The sequence below is a fragment of the Drosophila mojavensis genome, unplaced genomic scaffold (genome assembly GCF_018153725.1).
Source record: "Drosophila mojavensis isolate 15081-1352.22 unplaced genomic scaffold, ASM1815372v1 contig_82, whole genome shotgun sequence".
Lineage (NCBI taxonomy): Eukaryota > Metazoa > Arthropoda > Insecta > Diptera > Drosophilidae > Drosophila > Drosophila mojavensis.
In genome coordinates, this window is record NW_025318908.1 from 1,110,387 (window position 1) to 1,116,059 (window position 5,673).

Genomic DNA, 5,673 nt, shown 5'->3' on the forward strand with positions numbered 1-5,673 from the left:
CACTTGGTGTGCAACATTATAGGAATTTATTTGTGGGCAACATTATAGGAATTTATTTGTTGAATAATTTAATTTCTAGACGTACAATCTTAATGAAACTTTGAGAACATAATCATATAGAGAGTTCTCAATTATTCTTGTTTTCTTAGTTAAATATTCTTATTAAATTTCACATAATTGCGGTTCGGTTGTACATAGCAAATATTTTTATTTTTATACCCTGAACCCCTGGCCCTGTCCGTCTGTCTGTCCGTCTGTCCGTCCGTCCCTCTGTCCGTCTGTCCGTCTGTCCGTATGTATGAACGCGTCGATTTCAGAAGATATAAGAGCTAGAGACTTCAAATTTTTTTTTAAAATGTTCGTAATTACAGCGCTCATATCAAGTTTATCATTAAAAATCGATAACTCATCCCGATCTTTTTTATCGATAAAAAACCTTATCGAAAACCAGTTATAAAATTATATCTTCTACACCTTTATTGCTAGAGTCTCCAAATTTTTAATGTATGCCTATATGCAATTTATACAATTTCGGTTTTTGTTAAAATTTACCCCCACCCTTAAATTCACCCCCTCACCCTCACTTTTGTAAAAAGCGTATTTCAAATACTAGAGACTTGTGCTTTGGCAATTACATGCATATCCATGCCATAATCATAATCTGAAAGTTTCATGAAGATCGTACGTCCACAAAAAAGGTATTAAGCAATTAAGTTCTCATAGTAGCCGCTCACTGCCGCCCATGAGTGTTTATGCTTGTGTGTGTATATGTATGTAATTGTTTGTGTATGTGTGTGTGTGTGTGTATGTATGTGTGTGTATGTATGTCTGTGTGCGTGCGTGCGTGTGTGTGTGTGTGTGTGTGCGTGTTTCTTGTGTAAGCTGAAAGACGCGAAAAATTATTGAAATAGCTATTACTCCAAGGGTTCAGGGGATCTCGTAGTCGAGTAGTCTCGACTAGAGCTTTCTTACTTGTTATATTTTCATTATTTGCATTTTTGCTTTAGTATTTCTATTTGTTGGCGCTCTCCCCAGTTCACTCTTTCTAAGTTTGTGTGAGTGTGAGCATAATTTGCTCTCACTATCTACTGTTGTTGTATTTGCCTCTCTTGAATCTTTGATTTTTGTGCTGTGCAAGTATACTCTCTCGCTGTGGACTTTTGATCTGCTCTGTAACGGCTGTTTTTGTTGTTGACTCGCTCTCTCAACATATATTTTCGTTGCGCTCTGTAACGGCTGTTTGTTGTTGGACTCGCTCTCAACACATTTATACCTCTCTAGGTTTTTACATTTCTGTTTACATTCAGTAATTTTGTGATCTATCCCAATTGCCAATATGAGTTGCTGCAAAAAAGCTTGCACTTTCAGGCAAACAGTTGATTCTGCACAAGCGCAATTTATAAGTTGCTGGCTGTGTGATAACATGATGCATACTAAGTGTGCAGGTCTTACTGGGCGTGAATATGACAAGATTATGTCTACTACTAAAGCTGGTAGTGGAGGCGTACGCTGGTCTTGTCCGATTTGCTTGGAAAAACAGATAAACTTTTCTAAAATGTATAGTGCTGTGAGGGCTCAATTTTTAAAACTGAAGAAGATTTCTATGCAGTTGACCATGACATGGCTGCTGCTGAAGAAATATTAAATCAGTATGGCTTTGAAAGTCCTCTCTCTCAATTGGAGACTCCTTTGTTGTCGGTAACTCCTTCTGTAATAGTACCGTCACCTAATTCGCTTGCTCCTCCCTCACCTTGCGCTTCTGTTTTGTCGTCGGCTCCCAATTCTCTAGATCCTCCTTCACCTTGTCCCATATCTGTTTCTCCTATTGAGGCTTCTATTGAAACTCAAGCCCCTGTCCCAAATTTGGTTACTACTTCTATTGTTGCTCAAACAAAGAGTGACAATAAGTCAGCCTCTCCTAGCATTACCTTATCTGTTGTCTCTCCTCGAAAGCAAGTTTTCTTATCTAGGCTTCCATCTGACATTACCATTGAGGCAGTATCGGCTTTTATCTCAAATAAGATTCATGTACATTCTAAAGCACAAGTCTCTAGTACTTGACATACGCCTTTTACAAAGGTGAGGGTGAGGGGGTGGATATAGGGGTGGGGGGTAAATTACAACAAAAATCGAAATTATATAAAATACATATAAGTGTATATTTAAAATTTGGAAGCTCTAGTTCTAAAGGTGTAGGAGATATAATTAAATAACTAGCTTTCGATAAGGTTTTTGATCGATAATAAAATATCGGGAGTAGTTATCGATATAAAAAAAACTTGACATGCGCGTGGTATACACGGACCTAGGAAAAAAAATTTCAAGTCTCTAGCTCTTATATCTTCTGAGATCGACGCGTTCATACATACGGACGGACGGACGGACGGACGGACGGACAGACAGACGGACAGGGCCAAATCGACTCAGTTCGTCGCCCTGATCAAGAATATATATACTTTGTGGGGTGTGCCACGCCTCCTTCTGCCTGTTACATACTTTTAACAAAACCATTATACCCTGATTTCCCATTTTCAATGGGTTCAGGGTATAAAAATAAAAATACGTACTTTTTAATTCAAGCAAATTACCGAAAATGAATTTGAAAATAAATGTCAAAATACTTTTGTCCAGCCAAAGAATTACAATCTGCCATGCAAATATTTATAGAAAAACAAGTAAGAAGACTAGTTGAGACTGCTCGACTAGGAGATACCCTGAACCCTCTAATCTGATACTCTTATCAGTCTGCACTTCTTTTCGACACTCATACATACACACGCACACATTAGAACGCGCTCTGCTAACTGCGCAGTAAGTAGCGACTGCGATTGGGCTGCGCTGTAGTGTGGGTAACATTATAAGAATTTATTTGTTCAATAATTTAATTTCTAGACGTACAATCTTAATAAAACTTTCAAAGCGTAATCATATGGTGAAAATGTATGTACATTCCAATGCACAAGTCTCTAGTACTTGAAATACGCCTTTTACAAAGGTGAGGGTGAGGGGGTGGATATAGGGGGGGGGGTGGTTGGTAAATTACAACAAAATTCGAAATTAGATAAAATGCATCTACATTTCAAATTTGCAAGCTCTAGCTCTAAATATGTAGGAGATATAATTAAATAACTAGCTTTCGATAAGGTTTTTGATCGATTATAAAATATCGGGAGTAGTTATCGATATATAAAGAAAAACTTGATATGCGCGTGATATACACGAACCTAGGAAAAAAAATTTCAAGTCTCTAGCTCTTATATCTTCTGAGATCGACGCGTTCATACATACGGACGGACGGACGGACAGGGCCAAATCGACTCAGCTCGTCGCCCTGATCAAGAATATGTATACTTTGTGGGATCTGCCACGCCTCCTTCTGCCTGTTACATACTTTTAACAAAACCATTATACCCTGATTTCCCATTTTCAATGGGTTCAGGGTATAACAAGTAAGAACGTTGCAGTCGGGCGTTACCGACTGCGGAATACTCATTCACATCCCATCAACAATTTAGTAGTTAAGTTTTGCTCTAATACTGTAGAATATACAGGCTTTTCCGAGTTGCCACGCCCCTACTGGGCGTAGACACCTCATTTTTGGTCAGTTTCTAGAACGAGATAACAGTACCCTAACTGCAAAGTTTGAATGCTTACTCTCAAAAAAAGTGAAAATTACAGGGTATTCTTCGATATGCCACGCCCCCAAAGAGGCGTAAAAATTATTTTTTGGGGAATCGATAAAGGAGGCTACCAGTAACTCAACTATCCAAATTTGAAGCTTCTAGCTATTATACGCCCCCTGTGGGCGGACATATATCCGACAAAGCTTTTTGGTCTTAGTTGATCAGCCCGAGTATATATACAAAATTTGAGATCTCTGGCATCAATAGTGTCCAAAAAATAGCAGAATTCAAAAAGACAACAATATCTTCAGGTCCGATTTTCCACGCCCCTAATGGGCGTAGATTTATAATTTTTAGACTTTATAGAATCATAACATTAGCTGACATGCAAAATTTCAGCATTCTAAGTTTACAACTTTAAGAGATACAGTTTTATCCGATTTGCCACGCCCCCAATGGGCGTAGATATATCCGCCATAGCTTGTGATCTTGGGTGGTCGAGGCGGACCTACATACCAAATTTCAGTTTTCTAGCTCTTTAACTAACATGATTTCTGGTATATCGGAAAATGCATTTTCCGATTTGCCACGCCCCTAGTAGGCGGATCGGGAAAATTTTAACACTTTATAAATCGGAGATATACACGAGTATGTGTTCCAAATTTCAAGTCTCTAGCTTCAATAGCGCCGAAATAGATTGCGTTCATACGGACAGACGGACAGACGGACGGACGGACAGACAGACGGACAGCAAGACGGACATTGCACAAAACCAATATACTGATTCACTTTCGTGAATGAGTATAATAATGAGTCATGTTATCAATGCAATATTTTGGTCACTTGAAGCCTAGTATGTTTGCTCTCTCTCTGAAAAATATAATGGGTACCGTTGCTTCTCTCATCACGCAGAAAAAGGCGGTTTAAGTTTTTGCAATGTGTTGTCAAAATTTTTTTTGTTTTCCATTGTATACATGTTGCTCCACACAGCGACTCGAGTACTGTAGGAGCGGCCCTCGCGACTGGAAAGGGGTCAAGGTAATTCATTTGAAATTTAGTATATAAACCCATTTTCCATGAAAATGTTCTTACTCAACAGATTGTTTTGGATATGCATTTTGGTTATTTCGGGATGGAATATGGGTTCCATATTTCTTATTATGTTCACAAGGTTTAATAATGATTCAACAAGCATAGGAATAAGGACAACGTATATTCATTGGCTGAACACTTTTCCATCAGTCAGTATATGCCTTATAAAAAATAAAGTAACCAAAGACTTTTCCTCGGCTTTAAAACAACGAGTATTTAAAGAGAAACATCTTATAAGTGGTTATGAAAGAAATATTATGGAATATCTTTTTGCAACATCTGACGGCTCTAGTATTAAGGAAGAATATTGTAAGAATTTTAACTCAACATGCGGAGTCAATATTTTGGAACTTCGAAGGGAAGTAAGTTCAGTCACTTTTCAGAGATATGTATAATCACTGCACAATTAAAGTTGTCGTAACTTGGTCACATTTGTATAAGTCAAAAAAAGTTTTCAGTAGTGTGACTAAAGTGTGAACTAGAAATAAAATATGACTTTGACCCTTAGCGACAAGAATATGTAAGAGAAGAACGCTGAGCCTTACAACCTCAGCGATAGGATGAGAATATGTAATAGACCAATGCTGAGCCTTACACACTAAGCAAGAGACACTCTAGATTTAAGGGTTGAAAATATGCATGAGTCTGGGTATATAAGCCCAGGCTCAGAAGAATAAAGATCAATACGCAACTAAACACCATCATACTCAAGTATATTCGTTCCCGGTCCTTCGATCCGTACTAGAGGTGCCCAACTATCGATGGTGGGCCCCATCGATTGAGGACGATAGTAATTTCCAAACCATCGATAGCGGTCGATAGTACCATCGATAGTGGTCGATAGTAGCAATAAAAAACAGTGATTCTTAGTCTTAAAAATTTGAACTCATATGAACACTTCAATTTTGTGAAATTACATTTTAAGATAAAAGCTGAATTGACTTAAAAGCTAAAACCT